Genomic DNA, 9,544 nt, shown 5'->3' with positions numbered 1-9,544 from the left:
TTTAGGTATTGCGTACTTGTAAGAGAAAAGATGATATCTTAGAAGAGTAAGATACATAAAGTTGTGGCAAGATCTAGTGGTGAACCTAAACATAGAGCCATGACATTAGTAACCTATGAACTCATTTGGTTGAAGCAACTTCTCAAGGAGTTTCAATTTAAAGAGACTATGCAAATAACGTTAATCTATGATAATTAAGTAGCTTTTCCTATTGCTTGTAACTTGATTTTCCATGAAAAGATCAAGCACATTGAGGTAGATTGTCATTTCATCAAGGAACGATCGAATAAGAAAAATCACTAATAACTCTGTCAACTTTAGTAACCAATTGACAAATGTCTTCACCAAATCCCTAAGAGATCCTAGAATTAGATATATGTGTAACAAGTTTGGTACATATGATTTATATGCTCCAACAAGATAGGGAGTGTTAAAAATCTTATTCAAATATTCTCTGTTTACTGAATAGTGATTTCACAAAAAAAAAAATCTTTCTAAAATCATTTGTATTTATTGTAATAAACCTATATAAATTAAGTTTTGTGACGTTATTCAAACTTATAGTTACTGTAAGCTAAAGATTGCCCCTCCTTGGGTGTTCTCTGCGAGGGAGGTTGTTAGGAACCTAGCCTAAGTAAATTAATTACTATAAGGGTATTAAAGGAATTACAATTAGATATGGAATAGTTTGTTATAGCAATTCTGTTATAACAATAGTAGTGTTGTCTGTCAACAAATTAGCAATTCTGTTATAACTATTGTTGTTTGTAGTGTCATAGGTTCATTAATTGATGCTGCTTAATTCTTATCTTTAGGACCTATGAATACTATATAGGTATGTAATTGCAATTTGTGAGGATATGAAAAGAATTATCAGTTTTTTTGTTCCTTCTCCCTTTTATTCTGGAGGCCCTTAGTCCTAGAAAGTAAGGATCATTATTTCAGTTCATAACATTTGATGCTCTCTTTGAGAGGCAATGGCTGACTTCTCTTGTTCCACATCCACTATGGGCCGCATTGAAGCAGCCATCGCAGAACACATCGTTGCCCAAGACGCCACAATCATCAAACTAGACGGAATTGTTCAAAAGTTGGCCCTTCTCAAAAATCGCTGTCAGTTTTCAAAGGTGCTCAAGACTTCTTCGACCTCCTGATTCGAGAAACCCACCATCAGCGAGGCTCCTCAATCGAACACCAAAGACGGAGATGCAGAGTTCAAATCGAGCTCTGTTTGCTTAGACAAAAAGGTGCAAAGCTTCATGGAAGAGTCGCTAAACTCGGTATATAGTCAAGGGAGGGTTACGGAAAATCAAACCATGGAGGCGGAAGTTCATAGTGAAGATTGTTCAAAATTCACACTGGGAAGCGATGAGAAACCAGTGTTTGGATAAGGCTACGGATTCGGCATCCACGACCGCATAGTGTCTCATCACCACATGTCCTTCGAACTCGACCATTCAGACTCAAAGGATGCTAATGTTGTTTCATTCAAAGTCATAAGGAAGAACCCCTTTTGGGTGCACAACAGAGAAGCACTTCGGCTCTTCAACAAGTTCAACAAAGGTCGCTAGCAACTCGGACACATTTTATTCGGTAATGTTGATATCCTGATGGCCGCACACTTGGGTGTTGTTTTTATGCCACAAGGTCTGAGGCATTTCCTTGGTATTGACACATTTTACCCTGGAGGCTACTTAAGGGACGCTGGTAAGTGGACTGTTCAGCAAGCTGCTGAATTATCAATTGTTGCTCCCACTATTGAAGTATCATTGGATGGAAGGTTCCTAAGTGGGTTGAAGGAGGAAAGAGTTGAAGTTGCAAAGGTCTTTAAATCAGGTGGCATTGGTGTTATTGTGACTGATTAACCTATAGACAAGCAGAAGTTGATTGATGATGTTAGGAAGGTTCTTCATGCAACCAAAATCTGCAGTTATGCACATGGAATGAATTTGATCCGTGCAAAGAGTATTGAAAAGGGTTGGGATTTGAAGTTGGGTGAACTAGCCTAGATTTGGAAAAGGGGTTGTGTTATTAGAGCAATATTCTTAGACAGAATCAAGCAGGCATATGAAGAAAATCCTAATTTGGAAAACCTTCTTGTGGATTCAAAGTTTGCAAAGGAAATAATTGATCAGCAATCTTCCTGAAAGAGAGTTGTTTGCCTTGCTATCAATTTTGGTATTAGCACTCCAGGTATGTCTACTAGTCTTGCTTATTTTGACATCATCCTACTTGCATCAAACTATAATGATGCAATTTTCTATGTTGAGACCATGAATCTTGATGGAGAGACAAATCTGAAGCAGAAACAAGCACTCGAAGCAACTTCAAAATTGCAAGACTCGAACTTTCAAAATTTCAGGGCTGTCATCAAATGTGAAGACCCAAATGCTGGGGTTGCTTATGGACGAGGAGTTACTGAAGTTAAGAGAGCTCTATCTAGGAAACATGAATCACATCCAGGCCAAGAGTTGAAAAAGATTAGTGAATTAAAGTCATCCATTAAAGGTTTTAACTTTATGGAAGAAAGGGTAGTGAATGGAAATTGGATCAAAGAACCCAATGTCAATGTAATCCAGAACTTCCTACCATTGCTGGTTGTATGCCATACTGCAATGCCTAAAGTTGATGAAGAAACTAGTAAGGTTTCATATGAAACTGAATCACCAGATGAGGCAGCTTTTGTGATTGTAGCCAAGGAGTTTGGATTTGAATTTTATGAAAGGACACATACAACTATTTCACTACGTGAATTAGACACCATATCAGACCAGAAAATCAACAAGTCTTACAAACTTTTGAATATATTAGATTTTACTAGTGCAAGAAAGCAGATGTCTGTAATTGTGAAAGATGTGGAGGGGAAACTATTACTACTTAGCAAAGGGGCTGACAGTGTAATGTTTGAACAAATTGCAAAGAATGGAAGGGATTTTGAAGAGAAGACAAAGTAGCACATTAGTGAATATGCTGATTTTGGTTTGAGGGCCTTAATACTTGCATATCGTGAACTTAATGATGAAGAGTACGATAAATTTAATAAAGAGTTTACAGAGGCCAAGAACTTAGTAAGTGAAGACCAGGAGCAGATTGTTGAGGGGATAATACAAAATATTGAGAAGGACTTAACTCTTCTTGGTGCTCCTTTGGCAGATTGACCGTAACTACACCTTGAGGACAAGGTGTTTGCCAAGAGGGGTGGAATTGTTAGGAACCTAGCCTAAGTAAATTAGTTACTGTAAGGGTATTAAAGGAATTACAATTGGATATGGAATAGTTTGTTATAGCAATTCTGTTACAACAATAGTAGTGTTGCTGTCAACAAATTAGCAATTCTGTTATAACTATTGTATGTAATCTCATAGATTCGTTAATTGTTATTGCTTGATTCTTATCTTTAGGACCTAGGAATACTATATATAGGTATGTAATTGCAGTTTGTGAGGATATGAAAAAGAATTATCAACTTTTTTGTTCCTTCTCCCTTTTATTCTGGAGGCCCTTAGTCCTACAAACTAAGGATTATTATTTCAGTTCATAACAAAGGCCTTGAGAGTTGTTTTCATGTGCTAGTTGGTTGTCATTGTAGTTAAGACTCAATAGTGTTGGAGGAAAGTCCAAGTGTGACACCATATTAATTTTGCTTTGGATAGATGTGGCAGGTTTCAACAACTATGCTTTTCAGTTCTGCAGAATCTTAATGATGAGGATTGCGCCATAGCTGTTATGCTCATGTGGAGTACTTGGTTTGGCAGAAATAAAAAATACTGGTCGAACTCAAACTTTAATGTTGATCAAGTAGTTGAGAGAGTTGTGCACATGCTTTAAGAATTGGAAACTTGCTAGAGTAGTGACAACTATATATAGACCATAGAGGCAAGTTTGTGGCAACTAAGACTATTTTTTTTACTATTGGTTTTGATGTTATGCAGGGGGAAGCTTTGGCCCTTTTCCATGCTTTATCGTGGGTAGTAGATTCGGGCCTCCCTTTTGTAGTAGACCGCTAGCACAATGAAGTAGTTGATGTATCGAAGGTGGGTTCTATCCTGATAGAGTGCAAGACTTTGTTTCTCTCCCATTGCAACTTTAAGGTTAAGTTTGTTAGGCGACAAGCAAATATGGTGACTCATGTTAGCAAGGGAATCATCCATTGACTATGCTATTCCCACTTTGTTTAATCCTATGCCTACCTGTATTTTGCAGTTTATTATTAATGATATGAGTTAAGTTTGTCTTAAAAAAAAAAAACATCTTATGCATAGTACAATTCACATGTCTCCCTATATCCACATTGATCTTGGCTATATTAATTAACACAGTGCAACGAGGAAGCACAAGAATCAAGGTGCTAAGGTTGAACAAACTTGTTCTCGTCATGTATATGATTATTGTGCCAATGCCCCCTAATTAGTAGTTCCACAATTTTATGCTTCGACTAAGGACCTATATTAGCTGTCAAGTAACTAGACCTAGCTCGCGTATAAAAAAAACTAGACCTAGCTCCAAATCATTAGAAAAGAACGTAGCTCTCCAATTGAAAATAACAAGATGACTAATCCACACAATAGAAACTACAAGATGTCAAGCATGCAATTTCTTCGACATCCCTATATATAATGATGATAGTAGGGATCTCCCGTTCCCCACTTATGATTCCTATTGTTAGTACGTGAGTAATCTCCTAACACTGATAAGTCGCCATGCAAAAATCCTAACACGCTCTGAAGTCTGATCCTTCTCCATAGAACAAAATTTCTTACATTCAATGTGACATCAACACTCAAAACATGGAAGCCATGCATTCAACAACTTCTAAACGCTAATGATGAACTATAGTAATATATTCCTTAAGCATTATTAGGCCACGTTAATTACACCTTAGGGAGCTACTATATGATTCAAAACATTAATATTTGATACTTCCAACAATAACCCAATATTCAAAATCATTAAAACAGGCCAAACTTTTACAATGCTTTTCAAATAAAAATCTGAATTACAAAACTTAACGATTGAGCTTGTCATTTCATTTCTACCATATTTGCTTTTGAATATTGATATCCAAAATGCCTCTTTTCCAACACAATTTTGCCATCCGGCTTTATAATATAATACAAGCCTTAATCATATTAATAAGATTATACACACCACGTACGATCGAGCCCACCATTCTTTTTTGGTAATTATTATAAATGTTTGTTTCACATAAACAAATTCATATACAGGATATGTGTGATTTATATTAAAAGAAAAAACACAATAAAAAAGAAATGAATATATATATAATTTTATTTTACATACAAGTAATTAAAAGTAAAAAAAAAAAAAAAAACTTGATTATATATTGTTATTGATATATGGCTAGAAGAGTCCTGAAGTTATTAAAATATTATTTAATGGTAGTTAAATTTATTTTACAAGTAGTTAATAATATTACGAGAATATTGACCAATGTCTGATTAACTAAAATAAAGTTTAATTACGAGAAGTAGGGGAAAATAAAATGGGAAAAGATTAATTATGATGTCTTTTTTAATAAATAAAAAAAGTCAGAGTTAGCATTCACTCTAGAGTATACAATTAATTAATCAGAAATTATTAAAATAAATTTTAAATAATTATAATTATAAAAGTTAATAAACTTATTATACACAATCATATGTAATTTGATCATAATATAAAAGCATATATTATTAGTACATTTAAATTAAATTCTAATAAAAATATATTTAAAAAAATAAGAAAGAAAAGAGAACAACGTCTGAGAAAAGGCAAACCAAATCAATCAACAAGAAATCTTTTTATTCTCTTTTGATACCATGAAGTCACTAACAAGAAGAACAATAATCAACAAAAGAATAGACAAATAATGCAGAAATAATTTCCGTTGAGTGCACAAACAACATGATGATGTATTGATAACTAGCAAAAGACAACACGGAAATTGATAAATTATGCACCTTAATCTATCCGCTACATATTTGATCTCACTACGTGATTCAATTCCCGCGCCACAAGTTAAGCAAACCATAAAATTATCAATAGGAATTCACACGTTTCCTTCAACTTGAAGAGATTTCTATGGTAATGACATTTTTGTCAACTTTTTAATGTCAACGTCTCTATGAATTGTAAACTGAGACGAAGATGATGCAAACTGTGACAATACAAATTAAAAAGGCTAAGGTGGGAACGGGATATTGGCCTCCTTTCTCTGTCGACATTGACTTTCTAATAGTAGAAAGTAGTAAAAGCCAAACTTCTCTTGGTTAAGGGAATTCATATAGTATTTAATAAATTAGTAGTTAAATATGGTTTCATCAATGTCAACGAGTCTCTAGAATGAATATTATAAATATTTATATACATCAAATGAATAACAACCTTAAATATATAGTATTAAATATTTTTATTACTTAAAAATAAATATTAAGTAACATTTGTATTTTGTATAAAATAAATACTCTTTTTTCAACTCTTTATTTTTGTTCTCTTAACTTTCACGGCAAAAAAAAGTCTTTTTTACGACGCACTTTGGACGTGGTCGCAACAAAATCATCGTAATAGGCTGTGCGGTGGCATATATGTAAATATGCTAGTTCTCCAACGAAGACGATCTTTAAGAATCGTATTTAAATGATGTCTGGAATGACGTTTATGATTAACACTATCTTAGTAGGCTAGGCAGGGGCATTTTTGCAATTAAGTGTAACTTATTTAAGACAGTGTATCTATAAACGCCGTCGTAGAAATCGTGAGATACAAAGACGGGTTTACATATACACCGTCGTTAACGTTACATAATATAATACTTGCAAAGCTGATTCACCTTCTGTGCGCTTCTACTGCAGCTTGCACCTCGAAATCCCTCTATCTCTCAAAATTCTTCATTCAGCTAGCGTCGCGTGTTGGCTTGACTCTCGCACCACCGTGACCTCCGCAAGGAACCCTAGCTTGTCGCACCACCCTGACCTCCGTGTCGCGTGTTGGCCTGACTCTCGCACCACCGTGACCTCGGCCTCGTGCCCTTTAGTTGTCGCGACCTACAAGTGTTCATGAAGGTAAGCTTCTCTTTTTCTTTGCTTATTTGGTCTTGAGGAAGTTAGTTGCTTAAGGCTTGACTTAACTTCAGGATGAGAGCAATAAAAGAAGAGTTAACTCCCCTTGGAATCTTATAATTTTTTGTGGAATTCTTGAATGGCCCTCACAAAGTCATGTTTCAATGTATGCCAAAAGGATTTCAAGAAAAATAAGTTAAAATCCTAAGGGCTAGGACTTTTATTCTTAGCATTTTAATTGCTTGTGCATTTGTGGCCAATTTCGTATGAACATGAAACTGTAGAATAATTGAATCTTCTCAAATAATGAATAGACAAACATATTTTAGGGATTTTTGACGCAGTTGGTAATTTCAAGTTTTGTCTATGGACTTATACCACCCTCATCAACGTCACCGCCAAGCCCGTCACGTAGAGCTGCAATGCTTTTTTTTTTCCTTCGTTCATTTTTCTTTGTTGTGGATCAATTGAGGGTGATTTGCTTTGAATGGGATGCAGTGATTGGAGACGACAAGTTAAGAGAAAGCCAGAAAAGGGAAATAAGTTGGGGTTGACACATTTAGGAGAAGAATGCTTTAGGCAAATTTAATTTAATTATTTTTCAATTAATATAAAAGAGCAACTAATGAAGATTATTTGTTACCTAGTACATATTACACGTGCCACATCAACAATTAGTGAGTCAAGACATTACTCCTAACTATCATCGTTAGGATTTAACGACATCACCAAAATTCTGAATTTTTCAAACAAGAGGCACCAAATGTCTGAATTAGAAACCAAGGAAACCAAAATCACAGTTTTACTAAAATAGGGAGATCAAATGTGCAGTTTAGCCAATTATTTTCTACTACCATCTACAAATCACATCGTGATAATAGAGAATCTATTTTATAGTTTTAGATCACATTCAAATTAGATGTTGTGTGACTCAGATTGAGTCACTTGAAGATAATTGATATTCCCCTCACTCTCTCTGTCAACCCCACAAAATGGAGTGGGGAGTGGAAAGAAAATTACATCATATTTTGGAGGTAGCAGCAGATAAAAATTACAATTGAAAAGGAACCATGATAGAGAGGAACTTACCCAACTTGGGAACACACCCCACATTTATTTTACTACAGAGTCAAGGAGAAGACAAAGAAAGAAAGAAAATGCCTATATTTTTTGCTATCTTTCTTGAGTACAACAGATTGAATGTGCTGACTCTATATACATAAAAGGAAAGCCTATGCCTTTCCAAGGGCAATTGTAGTAACTCTATGTCCTTCATTCTTCATATTCCTTGAGTAAAATAATACCTTGATTCGTCACATTTGGAGGAGATTATTCAGAGTAACCGTGACATCATGCTTTATGTTTTCTGAAGAAAAAAAATATGAAAAAAAATTCAAAGGTAATGAATGTGTTCAACATGTGTATTATTTAATAATTATCTACTGAATAAAGCTTCAAACAGTTGTTGATGTTGGACTTATATTTCTATACTTGTCAGTTGTCAATGTCCATTTGAATGCATTGTAATTTGTATACTTTTATTGTTCTACCAACAATTTTTGCCATTATCACCAACAAATATACAACTACTGTATATATGTTTTTCTTGCTGCCTGTTTTTTCTTTAATTAAAGATTGTAATTGATTTGCGGTTTGTGTTAGTTTGTATGTGATCTTTGTCAAAATTTAATTGCTTAGCAACAAATATATTTGGCTATTGTATATAGTCATCTACCTACTTTAATTGTTAGTCCTTCATTATTTTCTTGCATTAGTGTTAGATTAATAGTTAGTTAATTTAAATATATACTAATGCTCAAGTGTTAAATCTTACCAGGCAAGCATAGAATCAATGATGAGAGATGGAGAACACAATGATGCAGGTAAAATTAAATTATATTTTAAGACGGTACTGACATAAGCACCGTCTTAAAAAGCTAGCTTTCGAAGACGATACTTACATCAGCACTATCTTAGAAAGCTACGTTAGCACCGTCTTAGAAAGATAGCTTTCTAAGACGGTGCTCTCATCACCACCGTCTTTAAAAGCTAGCTTTCTTAAGCACCGTCTTAGAAAGTAGTGTTTTTCTAAGATGGTGTTCCTAGAACTGTCGTCGAAAGTGTTAACTTTCAACAACATTAGCTTCAAAGACGAAAATCATCTTGGTATGTTGTTTTCAACCGTCGTAGAAACCCCTTTTTTTAGTAGTGTTTGTTGCTTAAGAGTATCTACAATGCATAGTTGTTTAGATGAATTGCTTTTATAATTTTTTTAATCTTATAATTTCACATAAATTTAAACACTCTATGAAAATTTATTCCAATGCTAAGGTTATTGAAGTAAATGTTTAACTTAATTTTACAGATCCTACAAATTATTGAAAAATATTCTATTTATGGTATAAATTTATTAAACAACGATGTTTATCTAAGCAACATGGTGTCATATGCTTGGAAAAAAGGTTAAGCAATGTTGTGTAAAGTTA

The 9,544-nt window shown here is 34.3% G+C and overlaps 1 pseudogene; it reads left to right on the top strand.

Annotated features, from left to right (window-relative positions):
- Positions 1 to 1,610: 1,610 nt before the first annotated feature.
- On the top strand, positions 1,611 to 7,652 carry LOC114383797 (annotated as a pseudogene).
- The last annotated feature ends 1,892 nt before the right edge of the window (positions 7,653 to 9,544 follow it).

Source organism: Glycine soja, chromosome 14, assembly GCF_004193775.1.
Source record: "Glycine soja cultivar W05 chromosome 14, ASM419377v2, whole genome shotgun sequence".
In the NCBI taxonomy this organism is placed as follows: Eukaryota; Viridiplantae; Streptophyta; class Magnoliopsida; order Fabales; family Fabaceae; genus Glycine; species Glycine soja.
This window is presented reverse-complemented; position numbering and strand designations above follow the sequence as displayed.